This window comes from Amblyomma mixtum, chromosome 1 (assembly GCF_055824585.1).
Source record: "Amblyomma mixtum isolate Tamu chromosome 1, ASM5582458v1, whole genome shotgun sequence".
In the NCBI taxonomy this organism is placed as follows: Eukaryota; Metazoa; Arthropoda; class Arachnida; order Ixodida; family Ixodidae; genus Amblyomma; species Amblyomma mixtum.
Window position 1 is genome coordinate 124,961,542 of NC_143012.1, and position 27,873 is coordinate 124,989,414.

General features: G+C 45.5%; 3 long non-coding RNA genes across 12 annotated transcripts in view; 2 read left to right on the forward strand and 1 right to left on the reverse strand.

The window, feature by feature from the left end:
* On the forward strand, positions 1 to 9,309 carry LOC149367544 (uncharacterized). The gene is made up of 3 exons (XR_016284971.1): positions 1 to 728; positions 1,720 to 1,775; positions 6,706 to 9,309. It is a non-coding gene; the product is annotated as an uncharacterized LOC149367544 (long non-coding RNA).
* The window catches only part of LOC149367545 (uncharacterized), a 31,976-nt gene continuing 7,864 nt past the window's right edge, over positions 3,762 to 27,873 (reverse strand). For 2 of the 10 annotated variants that reach the window (XR_016284948.1, XR_016284955.1), the window contains 2 exons: positions 14,426 to 27,780; positions 3,762 to 4,159 (listed from right to left, as the gene is read on the reverse strand). This is a non-coding gene — a long non-coding RNA (uncharacterized LOC149367545). Of the gene's footprint in view, positions 4,160 to 7,837; positions 12,415 to 14,425; positions 27,781 to 27,873 lie in introns of all 10 variants that reach the window. The other 8 variants (XR_016284962.1, XR_016284960.1, XR_016284959.1 and 5 more) reach the window with 8 other exon arrangements.
* On the forward strand, positions 9,336 to 22,910 carry LOC149367546 (uncharacterized). Its single transcript, XR_016284975.1, has 2 exons — positions 9,336 to 18,420; positions 20,666 to 22,910. It is a non-coding gene; the product is annotated as an uncharacterized LOC149367546 (long non-coding RNA).

Consider the following 27,873-nt stretch of genomic DNA (forward strand, 5'->3'; position numbering starts at 1 on the left):
ATGACGCCGGAGGGTTTTTCGGTTTTCTGTTTTTGCGGCGTGTAACCAATGTAACTCTCAAACCCAGACGCCTAAAATTATGCCGAGGCCGAGGATGGCGCGCGTTTCAGAGAACGGGCGAACTCGTGTATGCTCCAGCGCCTCGTTGCGCTATCTGCGCTTTCGTTTCTCTCTCGTGAATCGGCCCGCTGATGTCTTGGTAGGTGCGAGCTCGGTGAATTTTGCTCTCAGTTCATAGTTTAGGCAAAATAATTCATTGTGCACGCGCGATGTTGTTTCGTACTTGCCCGCCAACTAGATAAAAGTGTTCGTCGTCACTCTGTCATCGCCTTGTGGCTTGTTGAAAGAGCTGCTTCACGACTGCGCAAGTGTGTGACGGTCTCGATTATTAATGCGGCGTCTTCTGATGTAAATTTCGCGACATCGTGAGTGTGAAGGCGCGCGAGGAGACCGCGGAGTGGCGTCGATGAGGTCGTTTTTTCGCGCTTGAAAGGACTGTTGCATGTTTGCTACTGTGCACCTATTGATAGTCGGTTGCCTCTAACGAAGGTTTGTCTTTTTCAAGATTCATCTCCTTCGCTCATGGCCTCTGTACAATTTGGCCGCAGCTGTTATTTCTGTGTGTGCCAGCGTAAACGCGCTGGACTGTGGGATTTTACTGCCTTCCTCGCAGCTTCAGCAGATGGGGTACGTGACTTGCGCTATGAAAGCGTCGGGATTCCCGACAGGTAGGTGGCGTTTACCTGTGCGGACCAGTTGTATGTTTTCCTTCCTTTTTCACGCGGTGCTGCAATGCAGGAGATCAGCTTTTTTGTGATACTTCCGAAGAGCGAAAGAAGGGGTTGCTGGCCAGCGGGGAGCCTAGTTTAAATATGAGCTGGCTCAGTGTGAAAAAAATAACTGGCGTACCTCGGAGTGACACGAACCTTTTGTACAGCATGAGGCTGCAGCAATGTATTCATTGTGCTTATCCGCTCAGGCCCGTCACTGCCAAGTAACTCATGTGTAAGGCGACGGATGCCGCAAGGAATACGTGACTTCATTAGCCTTCAGCTAGCACTAGGTCGATGCCCATGGAAATATTTATCGTTTTACAACCGAAATAACTGCATTGGTGTAATTCTTTGCGTTTGTTTAAACATTTGGGATGCCTGTCCCTACCATAGTTTCCCAACACTTGTTCTGTGTGCTCCAATGCATTCGAGTAAGCTATGGGAAAGATTTCCAGAAAAAAATTAATGCATTCATAGGTAACAGGCTGTGCGTGCCTTTAAGCCGCTGCCAAGGGCACTGAGAGGGTATTCAGACAAACCAAAGATGACGCTGAGCCAGCATGTCTTTTGGAGGAGAGCTAGCGGCCGCTGTGTGGACTTCATGTGGCTGTCAAGGAACAAGGCAGCAGCTGCTATAACCACTTTCCAGCGCAGTTCCATGCAAGCAGCATGTGCAGCACTTACTGTATCAGTGAATCCAGTACACTGTTTCGTTTGTTGTAATTAATTGTTTTGGAAATGCACATCTAGTGCATTTACGAAACAATTAATTCGTGTGTGTATCAACCAGCAGCTACCAATGTCGTTACTTTGTTTTTCTGCTGCAGCAGGAGCCCTCACTTGCTTTACTCAATTCTGGGAGTGAGTTTGTTGAATTCATCTGTGCAAACTGGCCATGTTTGTAGCATTACTCTGATCTGCAGCGTGTGCCTTTCCTTATTTGCAGATCCTTCCACCAGCTGTATTCTACCTTGACCTCATTACCACAGTGAGCTGAGATTGGTATGGCGTAATGCATACTTTCGCTGTTTCCACAGGTTCAGAGCGCGCTCCTGGTTAAGTTTTAAAAAGTGTGAATTTTTGAAAGCATGCCCGCAATGTATTTACTTTTATTGTGGAGTGTGTATTTTGGCACCTCTGCATTTATGGTACGCTGTTGTTTGAAAAGTTATTCTGAGCACTTTCGGCTACATGATTTGCAGAGAGAGAAGTTGGGGAAACACCAATGCACCTATGTAATTTGCCTACGGAATGAAAGCTGCAGATTTAGATCTGTACAAGTCTGCACTAGATTCATAAGCAGACAGTGTGCCGTATATAACAAGCTATACACAGCCTCTTGTACATATATAACAGCTATTGTTCTGTGGGAGCACCCTTTATGTGAAGCTGCTGTGGTGGCTCAGTGATTATTTTGCTCTGCTACTGACCTGAAAGATGCGGGTTTCCTAATGCCTAAAATTCCTAAAAAAAAAGTATTGTGTGGAAGCACTGTGCGATGTCAGTGCACGTTAAAGAACCCCAGTTGGACGAAATTTCCGGAGCCCTTCACTATGGCGTCCCTCACAGCCTGAGTTGCTTTAGGACGTTAAACCCTCATAAACCATAAACCTTCATGTGCGGTGATGTCCAAAACATAGCTTTGTTGAAGGTAACTTGGCATGTAATAGGCCACAGCTTCTTGCAATCACTTAGGAGCGTCTGTTGCAACTTGTATGAGGCAACATGCCCCCAGATCTGTCGCCGTGTATTGCAGTTGCTTGGGTATACTAGAATTCAAGACAACCCTTCGTCTGGTTGCCTTTGAGTCAGGTGCCCAAGTGGTTCAAAGTTGAAACTCTTAATGGACTACAGACACCTATTTTTAGTTGCATGTTTTCTTCTTGCAAATGATGCATTGGACATTGAACTTATGGATCACCACTTGCTTTCGCCTGTAACTGCTAAATAATTTATAACTGAATTTCTTATTTCATGTTGTTCTCGTTTCGGTTTTATCAACCGAACAATGGCGGTGGCATGTAGTTGGCCTTTAGGTTGCCTGAAGCAGGAAGAAACTTCACTATACATGCCTTTACGTAGGTTTGATTCACTACAATACTTAAACCAGCCTGCTTCTAGAAATGGATTGGCAACAAATGACGTATAAGCAGTTGCATTGCCGTTTTTATCGTATCTCACATGACCTACATACCAACTACACATCACAGCCATCATTCAGTTGGTGAAACCGAAACAACATCAAGAAGAAATATAATTCTAAATTATTTAGTGGTCATAGGCGAATATCGCACCGTGGTACATGTATATTAATGTCTAATGCATCATTTGAAAGAAAACACGCAAGAAAAAATTTGGTGTCTGTAGTATTTTAGGCACCCTGTGAAATACTCTTGTGGAAGTGCTACAGAGAGGAAAGGAATGCCCACTTCATTGGCAGCATTTTTGCTGTTTTCCTTCATGCGTTTTCTCACCTGAATAGTGTTTCTGTAGGTAATATGTGAACACAAAGAATTGAAACTTCTGTTTCTTCAAGTGAGGACTAAATTTATTGTAATATCTAATATTTTATTATTGTTTGATTAGTGCACGATTTATATTGATGATTCTTCTTCCCAAACTCCAGGGTCTTATTTAGCTCTCTTAGGCTGTTGTACCATTCTTTAAATCTCTAGAGCTGGTTAGCTGCTTCATGTTTTTGTGCTTTCTGTTGTATATTTCTGCTCTGTTAGCAAGAAAGATTAATCTCCATGAAAGTGCGCCCTCCCAAACGGAGTGGTGACATGCTCGGTTTATTAATACCCTTCCGTCTTTTCGTTATACTCCTGTGTACATGTAGGTCTTTGAGGAACTGAAGTTTTTGTGCATAGGTGAGTATATAGTTTGGAATTGAGATGTGAACTTACAGTTGTAAACCACAATTCTCAATTTCGCAGTACATGCACCATGACATGTACTTGTGTGGGATAAAGTAACACACCTGTCCCCTTTGTTTCAAACTGCATTTGATTTCCACTCTTTGGAGTGTAACTTTATTAAATCAAGCTCTGAATATAGAATGACAGCAGCAGCTTTGTTAGCCGGGCCACCATCAATGCAGACAACAGTACCGTCAATACACCCAGCTCTGTATGGCATTTGCGAGTGCACCGTAAGCACAGTTAGAGTAGTTCTAGGCAGTGGTGGCGGCAACGAAGGCAGCACACTATTGGAGAGATCAGTTGCCAGTGCTAATCAGTGGCAGTCGTGGAAGTAAGCCAGAATCTTGAGCTTCTCTCAGCAGCAGTCCTAGTGGGCAGGTCGGTGCAGGCGTAAGTCATGAGCAGGAACAGGGCAGTCTGAAGTCCATAGTCACCACTCATGGGGAACGCTGAGACAGAAGGTATCTGGGTTCACAGACATATACTTTGGTGAGGAGTAGCTCAGCTGCAGAAGAGCAATGTCATTAGAGGGCAGGGACTGCGGAACTTTTTTGGAGGGTGGGGGGTTGGGGGGCAGGACTTGGAGTTTGTTCAGTTATTTGTTTAGTATTTATTCCATGTTTTACTAAAATAATTATTGAATTTTATTTACTTTTGGTTTATACTCTTATATTTTACTGCTCAAAAATATATTTGTTATTTCATGTAAAACTTAAATTGAAATCGGCAGCTTTATAACCTTTTCCAACCTAGCGTTCCAACCTATAACCTTTTCCAACCTATTTCCACTGGACATCAGAAAAAAAGCAATGAAAAAAATCAAACAAAGCTAAATCAAAACCAAAACCATTTCGATGGCTTCTGGAAGAGACGAAGAATATCTCCATCATGATAGTTCCTCTCTTGGCCGCATCTTTTTAGGAGGGCAGCTTCCATGAGCAGACCGCCACGCGCGACGTGCTCAAGCAAACAATTTCTTTTAAAGTTTCCTCTTCATCCAATTCAAATATATAAATTCTCGCAAGTGAATCAAATTTCATTTGAAACAATGTGGTTAAAAGTTTGCCCTAGTTGTGAGTAGTTTTTTCGCAATGTGATAATATTTTTATCTCCAATGTACTGGTCACTAGGATTTAATTGTTCGTGTTGTTCTAATCCCTGCGCTTTTCAATATTGTTTGGTGCCAAAATTACATAACTCCCACTATCGTTCGAGAAACACCCTGATGTGGATTTGTCGTGCAAGTAATATGCTTCTGAGCACCATTTGGTTGTTTTATTTGTAGGAAAGACTCTCACTAATGAGGAAATTCAGGAAATTTTGTTTGGAGACTACTCAAACCTTGATGTCAATTTGTACTCAGGCGGCAAAGCGGAAAAATTCCAACCACAGTCTGTGCTTCACAGTGAAGAAAGTAGCTACAATTCTTAAAGTGCAGATGAAAATGTGCTACTCCTAGGGCAACAAATAAATCCCAGTGTTCAGTATACTGGACATGGTTCTCCCTTGAAAACCGCTGTACTTACTGCCCTCGTAATTTGTTTACAAGCTTTTTAATAGCTTCTTAATGAGATAAAACCACCACAAATTTTTGTGCTCGCCACAAAAATTCTAGATGAAAAGGGATAAAGATGTAGATGCAAGGAGTGATCAACTGCATTCAGAAAGTTTGCGCATAGTCTGTGTGAGTTCTGCAAATCACATTCATGAACAGGGGTCAGTAAAGCAACTAGTACTGTAGCGATGTGATTGGTTGAGAATACTCAGATGAAATGCTTTATGACTGGCTATAAAGCAACTAGCTGAGCCCCGCTGTGCTTTACATTAATGATGTCCTAAAACTGAATGTCAGAAATCTCATCTGGGTGCATATATTAAGTTAGTCCTTAAGGTGTATTACAGCATATTTAAGAAAGTGATGAATACATGCATGATACAGTAAAATACAATGAAGATTCCAGTAACCTGTATAAAAATTTCTTTCATAGCAGCTATATATGAAAATCAAACTTTATTTGGCTGTTAGCACTCCCCTTCCCCCACTTATATGAATGTGCCAGTCATGTCAAAATTAAATTTATTCATTCATTTACTTGGCCGTCATGTTCAACAATGGGAAATGAGCACTTGCAGCTGGAGGTAGAAATTGAAAGCTCCACCTTAAGGGTATGACGCGATGAGTTGAACGTAGTGGGTTCTTTCCCATAAACGCAGAACATCATTCTCTACTTTACATTCAGAGGTCCCTGGGAGTCCTCATACCACTCCTGGCGTAGTGATGCAGTGGTTTAGAGGTGCCCCACTGCTCTTCTATGGCAGGTGCTGTCACCGGTGGGACTTGTGCGACAAACGTTGCTCTTCCTGAGCGACCAATCATTAATTTAACTGCCACCCGCCACGGTCACCGGAAAATCCGGTGTCAGCGTCGGCATTGTGTGCGAAAAACCGCGTGCATGGCTCGGGCAGGTGGTGCCCATAGAGCAACCTAGGAGGCAGGTGGGCCATCTTGGTCACGTGACCTTGCACTGAGTCATCACAACCTGCCCATCGGATAGTGAGCAGACTGCCTACTTTGGCAGGTGGCAGTTAAATTATGGTCGCTCGGGAAGAGCAACATGGGGCTCACCACTGGGAGTCATCGCAGGGCAGTGGTGCATCGCTTAACTGCTGCACCACTGCTCCAGGAGGGGCACGAGGAGTCCCAGGAGACCGATAACGCTATCATGTCATACCCTTAGGGCCGAGATTAAGTGTCCCTTCCAATTTTTCTTATTCTAGGTCGTGGTCTAAATCTGCAATTCCTTCCGTTTCGGTTGCTATAATTTTTTATCAACTGCATAAAAACCTGCATACTTTAATTGTGGCGGTCAGTGCAATTGCTTCATCCACTACGCATTTCACTGTGCTAAACAAAAACTTATTCAAGTTGTCGGGAAGCATGGGTAACCACAAGGGGAAAGTTGCACTTCTACTGCCAGGGCAGCTGTCGTGGTGCTTCTGTGTGCTTGCAGGTCCAGATCAGCTTCTTCAAGCCCTTGCACTGCACTGACAGCATCCAAGCAAGTTGTATTCCTTCTGTCAAGGAGGATGTTGTTTTCTGAAAATGTTCTGCGAGGACTACAGCAATGCATCGATTGCTCCAATAATGACATACTGCGTGCAGCATGAGAAACCAAATGGCAATAGAAAGAGCACATACGCATACCAGCACTGCCTCACAAGTTCAGGCTGCAGATATTATTTTGTCACAGCTACAAGACAGTGCTGGCACGCATATATGTGTTTGTTCTAGTGCTGTCTAATTTCTCACACTGTGCACAGTTTTATGTGCTGCCTCCAACTAGCCCAGCTTGCATTGCAGCCTACATTCACGGCTGATAGGAGACTGTGCATGCAAGCTGCTGTTTACAGAAGTGGTATATCTTGATATACAGGGTGCTCCGTATTTATCAGTCGGGGTTGTAAAAAAATTCTCCTGCGCAAACTACTTACCTGTTTGGACTTGAGCACTGGCCATAACGTAGCTTATGATAGTCTGCATTTTTCAATAATTGGTTTAAACATCAGAACTTGCTTGAATTGTCCGGAATCGGCGAAAAACTACAGTTGTCTGCACGGAGAATTTTCGTCTAGGTAAGCGGAGCAGCATATTTGACAGGCTGTGCCAACTGGGGTACTGCGAGACCTACCCCAGCTCCGAGCAGGGATATTGTTTGCCTCGCAGTTCACCAGATGGCAAAGCCTCTCAAATCGGCTATCCCGCTCGCCTCCATGAAAATTCCGCGCGCAGACGACTCCAGTCCTTCACCGATTCTTGGCAGTCCAGGCAAGTTCCGACGTTAAAGTATTTATCGGAAAACACAGATATCATAAGCTACCCTGTGGTCTGTGCTTTAGCAGAAATAGACCAGTGGTTTGCGCAAGATAATTTTTTTACAACCCTGACTGATAAATATGGAGCACCCTGTACATGGTGCCTGTACCATGCAGTGAATTCACTGGCAAAAAGTACTGCAAAAAGTGATCTACATTAGGATGGTCATTTTTCTTTCCACGATTTCATTCCAGAGTGAAACAGTTATATTTTACTTCTGTTTTCGGAAAAAAAGGACATACAAACACGTACAAAAAAAAAAAACTCACGCAGTGGCTCAGTGGTTATGGTGCTTGGTACCTAACCCGAAAGACGTGGGTTCAATCCTAGCTGTGGCAGTTCCATTTCAATGGAGGCGAGATGCTGGAGTCCTGTGTACTGTGCGATGTGTCAGTGCATGTTAAAAGACCCCGGGTGGTTAAACCCACAGCCCTTCCTCCACTATGGCATCCCTCATAGCCCGAGTCGCTTTGGAACGTTAACCCAATAAACCAGACCAAACTTGTTCTTGCAAAATGTGTTTCTAGTTCATCACTCTGATGCTTTCTGCTCTCATTCGGAACATAACACTGCACAGTGCTGTGATCGACAAGAAAAATGGCCTGTAGTTGATCTCCCGCTCTTGGCTTCCACTTACCAAATCCTGGCAAATCCTGCGGCTGATAGCAAGGGCCTTGACGAGTCGGAGAGTGCCGCTTCACGCATGCCTTTTCCGTGCCCCACTATTCGGCGGATCATGCGGGTGACATTGAGACCTGAGGTGCGGAGTGTCTACAGGGTGTGGGTGGGTTTTCCGTCATGTTGAACCCAGAGGCCAAGGACCCGGATAAGCGGGCATTTCTCAATGAGATGGTCATGGCTTCGGAGGCAGATAGAGCCAGGTGACTTGTAGCGGGGTCCGTGTGTTCGAATCACTCCAGTTTTTTCCAGGGCTTGTTGCATACCACTGCTGGTGAAGAAATCCTCAACGGTTAGGATGGCTTTTTGAAGAGCCTCTTTCTTGGCTGCGAGGGAGCCCCGTGTAGACCTTGAGGAAATATTGTCTGCATACGTGGTGTAGCTGAGGTCCTGTTGAGCAGCTAGTTGGTGGGCCAAGGGGGCCGTAGCGATATTAAAAAGGAGTGGGGAGAGGACAGCTCCTTGCAAGGTGCCCTTATTATGAGTGTCGAAGGGTTGGGATCGCATAGTGCCTATGCCGATTGTGGCAGTGCGGTTGGAGAGGAAGGCGGTGATGTACTGATAGATTCGGGTGCCGCAGTTGATATGATTGAGGCTGTTCAGGATGGCTGTGTGGGCGATGTTGTCAAATGCCCCCTTGAAGTTCGCCTCCAGATGGCATGCCCGTGAGTACGTCGTTTTTAGCAGGAGAAAGGCGTCTTGGGTGGAAAGTCCAGGGTGGAAACCGATCTTGTACAGGGGAAAGAGGCTCTTAGCATCAGTACGGTTTCGGAGGCGGGTATGAACGACCTGTTCGTAAATCTTGCCGAGGCAAGACATGAATGGGGCAGAGTGCCTTAACTGAAGGAGGTTTGTTGAACTTGGGAATGAGGATGACCTCCACATGTTTCCACTCTGGAGGGAGCTGTCCAGGGATCCATTGTTGCTCATTTAGGTATGTCGTAAATGCCTGAATGTTTTCCCTGAAGAGGTTACGTATGATGGCATTCATAATTTTGTCCACTTCCGGGGCGTTAGACCTGGTGGCCAACCGCACAGCAACATAGACATAGGTGATGGGGGCATCTAGTCTGGGTTGGGGAGGCTGGTGTATGGAGCATTGGATGGGGGCAGGTGGTGGGTACCAAAGTATTCTCTCTGAAGCTCGTCCAGCAGAGCTTGGTCGGAGCCCTTATAGGTGTGGGCTATGGTCTGCAGGGTGTGATGGGTGGCGGCTTTGGTGGTGTCCATGTTGAGGAGGCGCTGAGGATGGTCCAGGTTTCGGATGTGCTTAGTGTACCCTTGAGCGGAACACAAAACCGGAGCCAATTTTGGGTGGACAGCTGGGAGATGTATCCTTGGGCTTACTCCATGAGGTGTGCTATGCGGCGCTAAGTGTGCGATTGTGCTTTTGTCGTCACCATCTATGTAGGAGGCCATGCCGTGCCTCCCAGATGTGTAGGAGGTGGTTGTAAGCTGAGGGGTATTCTACTATGCGTTGAAGGCAGCGGTTGTTTTTGAAGTGATGTTCATATAGGAATTGGCTCCATTTTGCTGTCTGCTATGGATAATGATTGGGGTGCAGTCACCCGTAATTTATTCCAGCTTGTGATGCGGATGGTGCCCATTGATGTTTGGTGTTGAGGGGACAGGATACTGATCGACAAGACGAAATAGTCTCTTCCTAGGGCCTCTCCTAGGTTGGTCAAGGCAGCTCGTGGAATGTTTCGGGTGAAAGTGAGATCGGAGGAGGTATCGTTGGATATGTGGTTGTGCGGGCGGATGGGAGAGGTGATGTCAGTGAGGAGATCTAGTCCCAGTGCATCTATTGCACCGTGTAGGGCGGCCCCTTGGGCAGTATCGGTGGTGCTGTAGGCCCATGTGGTGTGGGGTGTGTTGAAGTCTCCCAGGACCACTAGGAGAGTTGAGAAAGAGATAGGAAAGTGAAAGATAGAGGATAGGAAAAGGTGATTGTCGATTTCCCCCGGTCGGGTCGGGAGACAACACAAAGTAGTGTGTTGCCTCTTCCGAGGAGCCTTAAAGGTCTAAACGCTGGACATCGGCTCAACCTTCAGGATCTCCTTTTCCCCGGACACGGCGCTGCCGCGCACGGCTAAACATGGGTGCTCGGGGTCGTAGTGGCACACTGCTTGCCATCATCCCCCTGCAGGGATGTCCCTGCGGATGCTCGGAAAGGCATGGCGTCGCAACTCACCATCATCTACATCTTGCAGATGCCCCTGCAGGGGGAAAAGATGAGGAGGGCAGATAAGTGTGAGGACCTGCTGCATTTGGGAAAGAGTAGGTCATCGAAGCTGGATGCAGGTAAACCTAGGTTTCTGCAACCTTGGAGAAGGGAAGCAAGTGGTATAGAGAAAGAAGGGCAGTAAAAGATGTGTTCTAATGCCTCATAGGACGTACAGCCTCTGCAGGTTGGGCTGGTTGCAGAGCCCTGGCAGAACCTTCGTTCAGCTGTTGGAGCACACGGTTGACTTAGCGCAATTCTGCAATAGATCTAGAAGTGGTAGTTACCTGTTTTAGGTTGGAGTCTATGAGTAGGCCTTGGTATCAGACTTTGCTAAGCCAGGGAATAGAGGCGCTGTGAAAGAGGAGGTTGGGGAAGGTGTTTCGAGCCGCAGGACTGTCTTGGATTTGGCTATGGAGTGTGAGAGGCCAAGAGATTCAAGGTCTGACGTTGTCCAAAGAGCGATGTCTTTAGCATATATAGTTGTGTGGACGACAGAGGGAGTTTCCTTAGGAAGGGGTGAGAGTACTAGGTTAAAGAGCAAAGGTGAAAGAACAGAACCATGAGGAACTCCCCTGGGTAGGGTCCTGCTGGAACTTAGGCAATGTCCTACTCTGACATGAAAAGTCCAGGCGCAGAAGAAGGAGGAGATGGCCCGAGACTCCATGTTGTGAAAGTGCGGAGAGTATAGCGGAGTGTGGGATGAGGTCAAAAGCACTTTGGATTTCAAGTAAAAAGAGGAAGGCTGTGTGGTTTCTACGTAGGGACTGTTCGAGATTAGAAACAACATCGTTGACTGAGTTGGCAGTGCAACGGAATAGCCAAAGTAGAAGCCTGGGCGAGTTGGTAGGTACTCATTCTAAAACAGTGCAAACAAGACAAGGAGGACGGAAGGAAACGTACAACACGAGCGCTGTTGTTGTAAGTTTCCTTTCGTCATCCTTGTCTTGTTTGCGCTGTTTTAGAATCGCTGTTGTTGTACGTTTCCTTCCGTCGTCCTTGTCTTGTTTACGCTGTTTTAGGATCAGCGGAATTAGCGAAAGTTGCTTCCAGTTTCATGGAGAAAGTTAAAAGCCCTTGCAAGCAGGTAAGGCAGCACAGATACTTATGTTCGATGACCTTGCAAGCTGCAGAGGTGATATGTATGGGGAGATAGTTAAGAGGGTTTCTTGCTTGCTTGCCATGCTTGGGGATGGGGGGTGACAACTGCAACGAGCCAATTGTCTTGTGGGCACCAGATTCCCAGATGGAGTTAAAGGTATCCAGAAGGCACTTGCGCTCTAGTGTGTCGCGATTGTGGAGAGCCTGGTAGGCGATTCTGTCAAGACCTGGCTTCATGCACAGCCACTCGGCTCTCACTCCACCTTACTCCGCAAACTCTCTGCGAGACTACTGTCCTTCTGCTTCACCCCCTCCACATCTTACGAACTCAACAGAGCCACCAGCAGACGAATGTGTCCGTGTAAAGAAAGATAAATGGTACCGTATTTGGTATCAATTAGATTGAAATTGGCATTACAGTTAAAGGTGGACAACCCAATTGATTTTAGATTTGCAATTCGACTCCCATTTGAGCTGTCAAATGTCTGTTTCAGGTCCCAATCAAATTGTCACATTCCAGTCAGACATTGCAATTCAGAGGATGAATTTACAATGCATGCTTGAAGACCTAAATAAAGTGCAGTAGTAGGCTCAAAGAAATTATAGGGCGAAAATTAATTTTTAACAGTTCGTGAAAAGAACGACAGTTGACGACGGTTAGAGAGATATTGGTATGGTATGCAGAGATTTAGCATCCCAAAGCTGCACATGGCCTATGAGAGACCTGTCTTTTGTGGGGCTAGAGATGCCATGGGGTTGAGCTTCGGATTAATTTTGACTGCCTAGGGTCCTTTAACATGCACTCACATTGTACAGCATCTAAGCCAAGTAGTCACTCTGGATCTGGACCATGAGAAAGAAATTACCTCGAAAATAAGGACAGGTAGGAATATATTTGGAAGACACTGTTGTAGTAACCAAATATTTTTAGGGGAATCCCCCAAGGTGGAGTAGATTTGTAATAAGGGAGTAATTACTCATTGACGTCCACCCGAGCGCAGCCATACGGCCACAAAGGAAAGCTATACAGCTTTCACAGAAACTTCGTAGTTAAAGAAAAATTCGTCCTGGTCCGGGGTTCGAACCCGGGACCACCGCCACACCGGAGCAGTCGCTCTACCAATTGAGCTAACCGGGACGGCAAGCTTATGGTAGGGCGAGAACGAATTGATCTATAACTCGAAGTGGGAACAGTGTTGACCAAATATTTTTAGGGGAATCCCCCAAGGTGGAGTAGATTTGTAATAAGGGAGTAATTACTCATTGACGTCCACCCGAGCGCAGCCATACGGCCACAAAGGAAAGCTATACAGCTTTCACAGAAACTTCGTAGTTAAAGAAAAATTCGTCCTGGTCCGGGGTTCGAACCCGGGACCACCGCCACACCGGAGCAGTCGCTCTACCAATTGAGCTAACCGGGACGGCAAGCTTATGGTAGGGCGAGAACGAATTGATCTATAACTCGAAGTGGGAACAGTGTTGACCAAATATTTTTAGGGGAATCCCCCAAGGTGGAGTAGATTTGTAATAAGGGAGTAATTACTCATTGACGTCCACCCGAGCGCAGCCATACGGCCACAAAGGAAAGCTATACAGCTTTCACAGAAACTTCGTAGTTAAAGAAAAATTCGTCCTGGTCCGGGGTTCGAACCCGGGACCACCGCCACACCGGAGCAGTCGCTCTACCAATTGAGCTAACCGGGACGGCAAGCTTATGGTAGGGCGAGAACGAATTGATCTATAACTCGAAGTGGGAACAGTGTTGACCAAATATTTTTAGGGGAATCCCCCAAGGTGGAGTAGATTTGTAATAAGGGAGTAATTACTCATTGACGTCCACCCGAGCGCAGCCATACGGCCACAAAGGAAAGCTATACAGCTTTCACAGAAACTTCGTAGTTAAAGAAAAATTCGTCCTGGTCCGGGGTTCGAACCCGGGACCACCGCCACACCGGAGCAGTCGCTCTACCAATTGAGCTAACCGGGACGGCAAGCTTATGGTAGGGCGAGAACGAATTGATCTATAACTCGAAGTGGGAACAGTGTTGACCAAATATTTTTAGGGGAATCCCCCAAGGTGGAGTAGATTTGTAATAAGGGAGTAATTACTCATTGACGTCCACCCGAGCGCAGCCATACGGCCACAAAGGAAAGCTATACAGCTTTCACAGAAACTTCGTAGTTAAAGAAAAATTCGTCCTGGTCCGGGGTTCGAACCCGGGACCACCGCCACACCGGAGCAGTCGCTCTACCAATTGAGCTAACCGGGACGGCAAGCTTATGGTAGGGCGAGAACGAATTGATCTATAACTCGAAGTGGGAACAGTGTTGACCAAATATTTTTAGGGGAATCCCCCAAGGTGGAGTAGATTTGTAATAAGGGAGTAATTACTCATTGACGTCCACCCGAGCGCAGCCATACGGCCACAAAGGAAAGCTATACAGCTTTCACAGAAACTTCGTAGTTAAAGAAAAATTCGTCCTGGTCCGGGGTTCGAACCCGGGACCACCGCCACACCGGAGCAGTCGCTCTACCAATTGAGCTAACCGGGACGGCAAGCTTATGGTAGGGCGAGAACGAATTGATCTATAACTCGAAGTGGGAACAGTGTTGACCAAATATTTTTAGGGGAATCCCCCAAGGTGGAGTAGTTTTAGGGGAATCCCCCAAGGTGACGATTTGTTGTAGTAACCACGGACAGCCACACTAGCTTATCATTGTGCAGCACAGTCTAGTTGTGCATGTATGCACCAAGTGATAGGAGTGTGCACTTTCCCTCCTCCCTCCTTCCCGTCCTTTTCATGGCTGTAAAAGCTTTGCTTCGAGTGCAATAAATGTTCTTCAGATGCCTACACTTCACTCTTGCGGGTCAAGCATCGGGGGCACACGCTTGGTGTGAGCAGCGATGTAGCAGCTGCACAGAAAATATAGATCGAAAGGCAGATAGTTAACAGCTGCACCCTGCCATCACTTGTTGTCTGAGAGGATGAAAAATGGACATTACAGAAAAGATTTTAAAATAACCGGGACAATGCAGCCCGTTGTTAGGAGTAAAATGATGGGGAAAGCTTGAGAGACAGCAGTGTGGATTAGAGTACAATTTTAAGTTAATGATAAACAAGAAATTAGAAAAAAAATTGGATTAGGGCGGGACATATAACCCAGAGAATAGATAACTATCAGTCTATTCAGCTAACACATTAGATTCCTAGGTAACTAAACTAGCAGGGGACGCCCAGAAGTCGGATGCAGAGGTTAGCAAATCAGCTGGGATTGGTGGCTGTGGCTAGTGCATGGCGCAGGGATAATGGCAGATCATTGGGAGAACCCTTTATCCTGCACAATCATGATGAATCGAAAACTCAGTTTCCAATGTATTTGACCACCATTCAGAGTTGTCTGTCTGAACAAACGTTCAAGGTCCATGTAGGGAATTCCTTATCTAAGCAGTTCTTCATGCGAGAATGGTTTCCCTCAAGGCGGCGTTCTTTGCTGCACGCTTTTCATGGTCAAAATGAACTAATTGAGCATCCTACCGAGATCAGTATCCTACACTATTTATGTTGACGATTTGTAAATAAGCTACAAGTCGTGTAATTTGTCCATCTGTGAACAAAGTATCAAAGTGAGCACACAAGAACGGATTTAAACTCAACACAGAAAAACAGTCAGTGTACTCCTCTCAAAAAAAACGTGGTGTTAGACCTGAACCCGACATCACACTGAACGGGCAGAGTATTGCTGTCCAAAAAGACCACAAATTTCTTGACGTCATAGTCGACGAAAAGCTTATGTTCGTCACACACATTGAGCAGTTAAGGCTTAAATGCATAAAGGCACTGAACCTTCTAAAAAATCATGTCACACCAGTCGGTACAGATCGAGACTGCCTGCTGAGTCTTCTAAATGGCGTAGTTCTATCATGTATAGACTACGGCTGAGTAGCGTACGAGTCAGCTTGAAGAACCACCTTAAAAATGGTCGATGCAATGTACCACCGGGGTCTGCGGTTGGCTACTGGTGCTTTCCGTACAAGCCCAATTGCTAGTTTGTACAATAAGGTGGACTGATAGTCACTTGAACTACGGCGAAGTTTACAAGTATAGCATACCCCACCAAGGTATTATCTCATGCCGACCATCCATGCAGCGTGCTTATGCGAAACCCGACCAGTACACTGCTGTTTTCAAACAGACCGTCTGAAACTCCACCTTCACCTATTAGAGTCGCCGCACTTGTCCAAGAAATGAGCATACCAGTCTCTAATACTGATGACTTCTTCTAAAGACGTGACTGCTCCCTGGGAAGTGCATCCAGTTGTCTGTGACAGATCTTTTTGCGAGGTTGGCAAGCATGGGTCACCAATTGGCATAAAACAGCACTTCATGTCCCTAAAAGCAAAGTATCAGTGCACAGAGTTTTACACTGATGACTCCAAGACATCTTCAGTTTGGCCCTGCTCCGGTGGCTCAGTGGTTACGGCGCTCGGCTGCTGACCCGAGAGACGCGGGTTCGATCCCGGCCGCGGAGGCCGAATTTTGATGGAGGCGAAATTCTAGAGGCCCGTGTACTGTGCGATGTCTGTGCACGTTAAAGAACCCCAGGTGGTCGACATTTCGAGAGCCCTTCACTACGGTGTCCCTCATAGCCTGAGTAGCTTTGGGACATTAAACCCCAATAAAACCAAACCAAACCAAAACCATACATCTTCAGTTTCATGTGCAGTTCGCCGCTGTCAATTTTCTGAAACAAAAACAATGAATAGACACACAAGCATATTTACTGCAGAATGTCGTGATATCCTGCTGGCTGTTAGGTCCATCCTGCAAAAGAAAATCCCTACCTCTGTTATTTACTGTCATTCCTTAAGTGTGGTTGTAGCCCTGTCCTCTGGGAAACCCTATAAAAGCCCCATTATGAATTCCCTCTTGAAATGCTTTATGTTTGCACGCACATTGAGCCTTAAAATTACAATATGCTGGGTACCAGGTCACTGTGGCATAGATGGAAATGAAGAAGCTGATAGGCTTGCTGCGTCAGCTGCTGAACTGAGTCTTATTAATGTTAACCAACTTCCATACCAGGACCTCAGGCCACATATTAGAGGACTACACTCCGCAATGAGTGACAGCAGGACTGGGATGAACCGAGAACAAACTGCACACAATAAAACCAAGGACTGGAAGGTATGCCACGGAAAAACAAAACAACTGCACACAATAAAACCAAGGACTGGAAGGTATGCCACGGAAAAACGAAATAGATTCAAAGAAGTTGCTCTCTGCACACTGAGGATAGGACATACATACATCACGCACTTGCATCTTTTAAAGGACACTGGCACCACAGTGCGCGAGATGTGGAGCCCACATCTCAGTTGTCCGTGCATCAATCATGTGCCCGAGATTGGAAACAGAAAGACTGCAGCACTTCCCAGAGCTATACACATATAAAATACCATTGCACCCTTCTTTATTTTTAGGTGATGACTGCATGCTTTCATTGGATAGGGTTTTCAAAATTTTAACACATGTAGGCTTTCTACAAGCGATCTCATACTCCAAGCAACCTCAGCCCCTCCTCGTTGCTAAGGAGAAGGCTGAGCTTAGCCGTAGCTGCTAGATGCCTCGCTCTTCTTTCCCAACCAAGGGCTGCAGTTGAGGCTACCTGGCTTTGTCTTTTATATGCAACAATTCTTAACACAATTTTTTGGCACTATACACCTCTTTAGGCCATTCTACCTGGCTTATACACCCTCCTGACACACTATGATCATGAACATACTCACTACTCTTGGGCTCTATACACCCGGTATTGATTTTAACACGTGTAGTACATATTTTAGCCTGAGCCAACCAAAAGCCTTGTGTTTGGCGCTCTTTGGCCTTAGATGCCCTTGAGTCAAGAAAACCCAGCATCATCATCAGTTTCCAATGCATCTCAACTTCACTGCCCATCACTGAGTGGGAAGCTTATTTGCCCACTTTATTCCATGTCAAGGTTTCATAATGAACGGAGTGAAAAGAGACAAGACTAACAGTCTTTCACTTATTCATATTTTTGCGCTTTTTGTCATGATGAGCTATTTCCACTTGCCCGTTAACTGTCCATTTATCACCAAGTTTTTCACCTGCAGTAACTGGAGAAACTTTTTTCTTGGGAATGTGGCAGTTATATTACAACTGAATCAGACCACATCTGTTTCTTTGCCACCTCTGTTCCACTGAGGCAATGGATTTTCTACAGCGTAAAAAAAAGTTTAGCATTGCTCAACAGCAGATGCTTGTGTGCAGACCCGCAACGAGACTCGTACGCGCACGCTGAAACCAGCGAGTTCAAATGACGCGCCATTGGGAAGGCTTGAGTGACAGCACTACAGATGGCGACACTGACGAAAACTCAACAAACTATCTTTTTTTTTGTCAAAAAGCAAGGCACTTAATAAAAGTTAAAATTTAGTGCTTGTGATTTTGTGCACTGTTAGTCTTTCTCTAATTAAAAGGACGTAGTTTCGCCTGCAACTGATTTTGTGCACTGTTAGTCTTTCTCTAATTAAAAGGCGTAGTTTCGCCTGCAACAAAATATCACTAATGGCGCTGCGTGCGCTTTTCTCTTTGTCCCTCCCCTCTGTTCTTTTTTGTGTGACGTAGTGCTAGGGTCGTGGCGCGGATATGAAATGTGTTGTAAATGATGTGTGTCGTGTTATTACTGTCCTTTTTGTGCTCTGCTGCACCTGTCGTATGCTTTTGCCAGGTGCTGTAAATGCTAACGAACCATAAAGTGACATGTTCAGGCAGGCATCCCTGCTGAGTGCCGGCGAACCTTCTCACGCAATGAGCATCATTTCGGTAAGTTCAGCAAGACAACTGGCAGTTCTGTGTAAGGAAAAGGTGGTGTGCGTTAATAATTTCTCGAATTTCAACATACTTGAGTACCATGGTGGCAAGTACTGCGCCTGCCGTTCGCATATCGTCCACAAATCGCTCTGTGAAATAAGCGGGAACGATTTGCTTCGGCACGTTTAACTCCACGAAACTTAGCGGCAGCATATGAGCTTGTCTACGCGAAACGTATGCCAGAAATATTTTCACTTGAATTGAGCACGAACAGGATGCGCGCGGCTTTCACTGGCAGTTCTAGCTAGATCATCGAAACCATGAAACATCGGGTTTACATTCGCAGCTGACATCGGACGCAACCTTTCGAGCTGATATTGCAAGTGTGCTGCTCGGTGTCTTAATCTTTTATGCATGGTCAACGTAAGGTTTTAGCTTTGCCGACTAATTGAAAATGTATGTTTGAAATGTGCTGGCCGCTTCTTTTCTTTGTGGCGTGTAATAGTAGTTGTCTAGGAAGGAAACGTTTGCACAAATGGGAAGCTTTGCTTAAGTGGTGCACTGCAGAGCAAGAAAGAAAGCGTGATTATTCTTTAGCTGATGGGGTTACATACTCGTTGACCTGATTTCTGTAAGTACAGTGCACTAATGTAGGCGTACGTAAAGCTGTCGATTGGTTCCTTCCTCATGTATTCTTTTAAAACAGATTTACTGAGCATAGCCACGCAAAAATGTGTAGTGTCTCATATTTTCAAAGTTTTTAGGGAATGCACTGAAACAGGCTAACTGAATGAGACGGCGTAGGATCTTCCTCTGTTCCTGCTCAAATCTGAAGGCAACAGATTTCATCTCATTGTCAGCTTGATTTCTGCTTAACTCACTTGAATATTGTGGATAGCCATTTGGCTTCCCAGTGCGCATCCCTCTGCCTGTTAGGATAGCCGTTTTTGTAGACCAGAACATGGAGGAAGCCTGTTCGTCCATCTTATCCGCTGATAGCTACCTGCCCCGTGGAAGTGGTGTGTGGTCAGCCATCGTGGGGTCTGTGATGCCATGTACGAGTGATCTCATGTTGTTGCTTTTATGCAGCCCACCTTTGTGCACTTTGATGCAATGCTCTTTCATGCTTCTCAGAAAGGGCAGTATTTATTCTGTTCTGGCATCATTTATGGAGTTCACGTTTGCACTTTTGCATTGTTCGGTTGATCGACATCTGAAAGGTGTAAAGGACCTTGAGGATTTACCCAGTGCATTCAACTCTGGCTGCAGTATGTGCATGCAGTCAGTAAAAGTGCCATTATTTTTGTGTATACAAAATAAAGTTCTACCTTTTGCATGTTGATTTTTATTATCCAGAAAATATTAGTTGCTGCTAAGAAAGGCTGCAGTGTAGAAGAAGCTTTTGAATGCCTTTTTGCTGTTTTATGTGCCTGGTTATTACTGTCTAGCACACTAAACTTTGCAGCCTATGTGCAAAATATTAGAATATTTTTACTTTACTTATCACTAGAAAAAACAAGGGAAAAAATGTTTCAGTCTGCCAAAATGTCTAATTCTATACACTGGTGTGATGCGTGTTAGTCCGCTGCTTCTTAATATAAAACCACACTAAAACAAGCAAAGGAGTCATTTTTCAATCACACTTTGCCACTGATGCTAACTGATAACCAACAATTTCGGAACATTGCTAACAAAACGGATTACTCTACAGTTAATCTAAAAGCATCAGGTGGCCAGGTAATATCACATATCCTCGTTATCCACCTTGTAATTTTTTTCTTGTGAACCCCATTGTTATGAACCTGTTGGGGTTGAAAAAATCAAGATATCACCTCCATGCGGTATGGACAACAACTCTAAACTTCTAAAAAAATATGAAAGTTTATAGGGCTATAATTCATTTCTAAACTGTTTGAGCAATTTATGGAGTCTGGTTGGGTCCCCAATGATTGGAAGGTGGTTTTAATGCACAAGTCTGAAGACAAGCATTCTTCTATTAACCACCAACCCATTTCATTTATTAGCATCCTCTGTAAGACCACGGAACATGGCATCTACTCTCTCCTTGCAAGTTTCCTAGAGTCAAATTCCTTTCTCAGTTACTGCCAGCAAGGGCTTCATGAAACATTTTTATGCAAGACACAGCTTTTTTTGTATTGCACACGATGTGCATTTCATCCTGGCCAGGGTTCTATGGCAGACTGCATGTTCCTCGATTTGTACCGTAACTACAAGCGCACCTTCTTCACAAAATCAGATGCCTCCCAACTCGCCAAACCATATACCCAGGATGAAAAGAACTGCCTCTGGAACTCGCCAAGTCATCATTACCCCTTTCTCCACTCCATCGACCCACAGCTCAAATCAAGACTACCACTTGGGCCTCCGCGTCATCTAGAAACAGTTTATCATTGTGTTTGTCTTAGTGTTGCGTTTACGAACAGTCTACGATACTGCTTCAAGCAAGCAGACAGTCCGTATTGTGACGAACTGCAGCTCAGTTGAGACTGTGCTTCATAACCTCTTTGAATGTCCAGCACACGCCAACGGACGTGCGCGCTACGAACAATGCATGCAGTCCGTCACCCGAGTGCCACTCACAGTGGACTCTATTAGGTTATTCACAGACAGCAGCAACGTGCAATGATATTCTTATTTGCCTATTTCGACGCTATTGGTGTTTTAGACAAACTCTAAATTGCCAAACACTTGATCACCCTGCTGTCCATGCACAGAACTTGACTTTGGTCTCATCCAAAGAAGACATCATGCAGTGAACTACTGCGTTGCAACTCTCTTCAGTGACTGCACTGTTTTCTACCACCCTTCTTCCATCTTTACTTCCCTATTCCCTCCTCTACGCAGATTAGCATGTTAAAATCCCGGCTAAAGTCTGTTTTTCATTAAATAGCTCTCTTTCTCTCGATTTCTCGAAAGCCTTTGAAAAAGTTCAAATTCAGTAACCTCGTCTTCCCTCACTAACTAGTATTCTCAATGTGTGACTGCAGATCCAACTTACCTCCTGTTCTTCTCCAGTGGGCTCAGGCATTCCCCAGTGTTCTTGGGCCCTTACTTTTTCTCGTTTGTATTAATGACTTGCCTAACAATGCTGCCTCTTCTGTCTTTAGGCTCTGAAATTAACAGCGACTCCTACACTTCTATTCTTCAACCTGATATTAACCGAGTTTTGAAACGAACATGGCACTAGGAACTTAACACTAACAAGTGTGTGCTTCTTAATGTGGCGTTGTAACAGCCACTTTTAAACTTTGCAATACTCCTTTGGAAACTGTCTTTGTACTAATACTTCAGTGTGCATATAACTTCTCACCTCTTAGAAATCGCATTTTGAATTTACTGCTAACAATGCTAACCGTACATTGGGGTGTCTGTATCTGCATCTAAATTCTACCTTTCCTCTAGCTCAGTACAATTACTTCACTCATTCTGTCTAAATTGGAGTATGTACCATAAGTCTGTGTTAGATCACTAGCATCTGAATTTGAATCTGCACAAAACCAACTATTGTGATTCATACTTTCCAGTTATCACCACAGCTCGTGTTACCGCTGTGAAGGCTACCTTATCATTGCCGCTGCTCTCATGCCAAAGAAAAATTTCTTGCTTATGTCCTTTTCACAAGATATATGATACCAATCCTCTCCTTAAGAGGTGGCTGCTAACCAGGCCTATGTGTTACAGACTGCATAGATCATCTCCACAAAATAGGTGTTCCTTCATGTCACACTGAACATTTCTTTTATTAATTCATCCCCAGTACCTGTGCGAGTTGGAACGACCTTCCCCACCATGTAGTTGACATTACTAATACTTTTCTAATACTGCCATATGTAGTCTCTCTCTTCAAATTTTTGTGTTTTCTTTGAATGTTTTCACTGGCTTATTTCCCACAATAATTGTCTCTCTGCCATATTTGTTCTTGCCGTTTTCTTTTTCTTTTCTTGCTGTACTTTATGGTATTTACTGTACGTTATCCCACTCCCCTCTGTAATGCCTTCAGGCCCTGAGGGTAATTAATAAATAACGGTGGTACACACAGGTTGTTTTTGATACGCATTCTTCAGCGTCATACTTGATCTCCGGTTTCAGGCGAGGTGCAATCTAATTATCGGGCTGTGCGAGTATTTTTACAAATACACGATGTCCTGTATCCACGTTTTGCAGAACTTGGCTCATGGGCAGTGGTTTTGCGGTGTCCACTTTCAGCTAATGTATTCTATTTTAGCATGGCCGTGGTATTGCTATGAATTCTGTCAAGTGTATTTTTAACAGTGCTGTTAGTGGACAGCCATATCCAGTTTTTTTCATCATGTTGCACGAGTTGTCTGGCGTATGGCTGTTGAAAAATACTGGATGGTTACAGAAGCTTTTGCAATCATTGTGGTCAATTACGCACCTTTTAGGCCTTCTCATGAAGATGTGTGCCTGTCACCAGAAATGTTCTAAATTGTGCTTAAATAAAGTATGGCTGACAATCTCGACCCTTTCTGTCCTCAAAATTGCTCCAGAATACAGCTATTTTCAAATCTTTGTGGCCAATCATCCCACCAAAGAATCGCCAGTCTGCATGCTAGTCATCGATGTTGGTCTCTCTGCCTTTCCTGCGTGATGGCACATTTGTCAGGAACACATGTATGTATTGCCAAGTTTAATTTAAGAAACCATATGCCGTATTTTTCTGGAGAAAAAAAAGCTGCTGTGAAGCTCTCATCTTCACTGTAATCTTTTTTGCTTAATAAACACCAAAAAAGTCAGGAACCAGACGTCCTAATGAACTAAAATTGGTTAGTGCACGTTACGGTTACTGGTTTTGAGGCCTAGGCTGCAATGGTAGGTACAGACGAGGTTAACTTGGCTGCCTTACACGATCTTAACCATTCTCGAGATATATGTCAACACTCTTGAAATGCTTTTCTGCTACTCATGAAAGATGAGGGACAAGGAGAATGCTACACAGTGTACGCCAGACCGGTCACAGACTAGTGCAGTGACATGAGTTAAAGGAGTAGAGGCGCCAAATTTTTCGGCGTGTGCTTTTGCCCTGGAATAAAGTACGAAACATTAGTAAACATTGATCATCGCGTGGAGTTCATCAGTACTCAATAAATAATTTGTAATTTAATTTTTTTTTTCCATTGTAGTTTCAGTTGCCATATCACTAGCAAGTACAAGGTCATGTAAGGCATACAGAAGCGACAGTATAACCACTGCTCTGTAGCTTTAATGCATTGAAACACTAGCACTAAACTGCTCCAGAAGCCAGAATGGCAGCACGTGAACAAAGAGCTATTATAGTTCAGACTGTGTATGCCTCGCATGATTGGATGCTTACTTGTGATGCCACAACCATCTTTCAACTGCTGAAACCAAAACTGCATCGAAGAATTAATCCAATAATAAGGTTAGGCAAAAATAAAGTACACCGAATTCAGTTTTCAAAATTTGGTTATAAGTGAAAAAGGATAGTCAGTATTCTTTAATAGACACGTTACACGCACTAGGGCAAAGAAGAAAATTAAGATTAAGTAGCGCAGTCATGCGTTCTAAGGTATTACTCTGCTATTCTGCACACCTCTGCAAACTGGGAGGCTTCAAGCAGTCAAATTGATGGGCTATAGTGCAGAGGGTCATAAAACAGCCAACACCCGGATCCACTGGCTCAATGTTTTCTTCAGCTATTTCCTTGGGGCTTATTGTGAGGCCCTTTCTCCCTTCTCCTACCTTGTGCCATATGAGTGGGCTTGTTTGAAAACAAACGCTGTAAACTGTAGGAACGGCGGTCTACGAAAAGTCAAGGCCTTGGAAGGTCTTCCTTCCTACAAGGCGCAGTCAACACACAGACTCCTCAGGTTTGGAAAGGGACATGAAATGTGGCACTTCAGCACCACACCACGTGGTGAGGACCACATGTTCCAGAGACTAACAGTGAAGAAGTGAGCGCGGGCAGAGTCGTGCGCTCAGACCTAGCTGCATGGTGGCTCCCATTCAGTTGCTGCTATCGTTTTGAGTGTGTGGTCTGTGCTGTAACTGTACTTAAATGGCTTCGTGGAATGCACGTGGTGCTCGTGGGCATCAGCGTGCTACAGGTAAGGTGGCTTTCTGGTGCCAAAAGGGGAGACTCGACCCTGCTGTTGGTGAAGTGACGGAGAGAGCTGGCAGGGCCAAGACAGGGTGCTGACGTCAGCCCAAAAGAGAGGAGCCACTGCACTCTGCACTTGTTAGGTTGGTCAGGCTGATGGAGTTGTGTGAGAAGGGAGCTCTGGCCCAACATTCCTGATTGTTAAATTTGCATGATAGCAACCGCCTTGGTTGATTTGTAGACAGGTTGTAAATAAACTGCTGCATGTTGTTACCTGCCATCACCCACTTAGTGCAGTTGCTTAGTTGAGTGGGCTCCTCCACTGTATGTAGGGACACTCATAAGAAGCCATACACAAGTGCCACGAAAAAGTATGATATTCCGGCTACCTCGATGGTTAAGCAGCAGTTCCGTCGCTGTCAACATGCAGACCACGTGAGACCCAACCTCTCCCTCCATTCAGTGCAGAAACCCAACATCAGCATGACAACCTAGCTTTTGCAAGTCAAATTGCACTTGTATTTTCGACTTACAGTTCCTTCCATTTCTTTTTTATAGGTGATGACATTTCTTCCTATAAGTACAGCTGTAAATTTTTTGTGCCATTTTTGTGCTGATTACTAGTAAATCAAATCCTCTGGCTGAAAAAAGGTTAAAAGAAATTCTAGGCGACTTTTTACCACACAAGAGTACCATATTATGTTGCCGAAAAAAATTCATTCCGAAATAAGCGCCAAAAAAGTCAGCCAAATTTTAGAAAATAAAAACCGAAAAGCCTGAAACCTGTATATAAGTTCACTACTGAGCGCAGGTGAATTTCACATGGTGATTTATGTTTGCTAATGTCTTACACATCATTGAAATGCAAAAATACACTATGAAAATTTTGGTGTCCCTAAACCTTGAACAGTTGTCAGCAGTTCCTTGTTTGAAACTGGACAGTGGCACGCACACAGCACCGAAAGTGGCACCCATGTAAAACTTGTGCAACCAGTGCTTCTGAGGTAGGGACACAGACGCTGCTTCGGATCTGCACAATGGCTTGCCTAGCCTGTCATTATTGCGACCCACAAGCAGTTGTCTGTCATCAACACTTAATGAGATAAGCTGCATGCATGGACAATGACTGCCTACGGACTTAAAAGGACTAACTGAACAAAACACCCTACTAGGTTAAGTAGGAAACAAAATGACCTTGCCTCATATTGGCAGATCCAAGCATTATAATACCCGTGGAATCAGAATAATTTTTATTTACCTCTGAAAATTGCATAAATCAAGCTGAAGCAACATTCCGCAGAGCAAAAATGTGCCATTATTGGTGTATCTGGCTCAGTGGTTTGACGCTCGGCTACTGAGCCGGGGTTCCCGGGTTCAAACCCGGCCTTGGCAGTCGCACTTTGATGGAGGTGAAACGCAGACGCCCATGTGCGATGTCAGTGCATGTTAAAGATTCCTAGGTGATCGAAATTATTCCGGAGATCTCCACTACGGCACCTCTTTCTTCTTCCACTCTCACCTTGATCCCTTCCCTGGCAGTGCTGGTCGGGTGCCCACCAGGATACGAGACATTTCCTTTCCTCAAAGACCAAAAACAGTGCAAAACCATGTGACATCTCAGTAAAATGTGATATACAGTTGATTTTTTTTAACTTTTGCACAATTTTATTTTGTAAAGCATGAGAGATACATCAATGTGGCCTGTTGAGTTGGATTGTACAGCAAGGCAGACATTATGTGCCTCATATGAATTTATAGCATGCCATCGCGGTTCGGCCACAGAAGACGACAACAGTCCCAGCACACCTGCCAAGCACGCGCAGACTAGATTTCGTGGCTGCTCAACTGGATGCCGGAGGCGCTGTCCCGTTCCCGCCTGGATGAGTGGGTCCTACCAGATATATTTGTGGAGACCCGACAACGACTTGTGTCTACGATTCATCTCCACAAATTTGGTGACCCGGACGTGATATATCGATAGGTCGCCCTCGACCCTATGTGCCTCCACCATACCGACAAACTGTCTTTGATGCCCCCCACTCTTTGGCCCATCCTGGCATCTGCGCAACACAGCGCCTTGTCACGGCTTGTTATGTCTGGCCTTGCATCAACATCGACGTTCACTGGAGCTCGCGCACATGGCTCAGCTGTCAGCAAAGCAAAGTGCATTGACACACTGCGACTCCGCTTGGCACCTTCCCGCCTCCCCGCCTCCCCGCATCAGCCACCTGCACGTCGACATTGTCGGCCCCCTTCCTCCCTGCGGGAACCACCGCTACCTGTTAACCTGCACTGACAGGTTCACGAGATGGCCTGAAGCGATGCCCCTTCTGGACATAACCGCGGAGTCGATCAGAACAGCACTCATCACACTCTGGGTAAGCAGCTACGGTGTCCCTTCCACCATTACAACTGATCGTGGCTGTCAGTGCAACTCCACATTACTTGCCAACCTAACTCGGCTCCCCGGTGTCAATCACATCAAGACGACCTCTTACCACCTAATTTCGAATGGTGTCATTGAGCATTTTCACCGGAAGCTGAAGGCTTCAGTTATGGCATCCGCTTTTCCTTTACCATGGATCAAGTGCCTACCCCTACTCCTGCTTGGTTCCTGCACCGCACTTCGCAGTGACTCTTCTACCTGTGCAGCAGAGCTAACGTTTGGCACTACTCTCCGTGTTCCTAGAGAATTCTTCTAGACCTCGCCACCCATGCCTGCTGACATCTGAGATTACGCATACCGTCCACGCAGCGCTATGAGCACTGTCGTTCCACCACATCAGTGCCAGTATTCCGTCGTGTCCATGTCCCTCCCAGACCTTCAGCAGTGCACTCACATCTTTGTTCGCCACGACGCTGTACGCCCACCCTTGCGGCCACCATACGATGGTCCGTTCAGGTGGCTCCGGTGTGCTTCTAAGCACTTTCTTCAGCTCATCAACGGCCGAGAGTACACAATCTCAGTTGACCGCCTTGAACCTGCTCACCTTGACACCGACGTCATCGCCAACTGTGCAGCTGCATCCTCACCCGACCGTGCCAGTCCTCGTCGCGTACGATTTGCACCAAGAGTATCCGCTTTTCGCCATTCACACTTTGCTCATGGCTTCATCGCTAGAGGGGGGACCCTATAGCGTGCCATCTTGGTCCGGCCGCAGAAGATGGCGACAGCCCCAGCACGCCTGCCAAGCACGCACAGACTAGATTTCAGGGCTGCTCAACTGGATGCCGGCGGCACGCTGTCCCGTTTCTGCCTGGCTGAGCGGGTCCTGCCAAATAAATTTGTGGAGACCCAACAATGACTTGTGTCTGTGATTCATCTCCACAGACTAATGATGAATTAACTAAAATCAACTAATTTT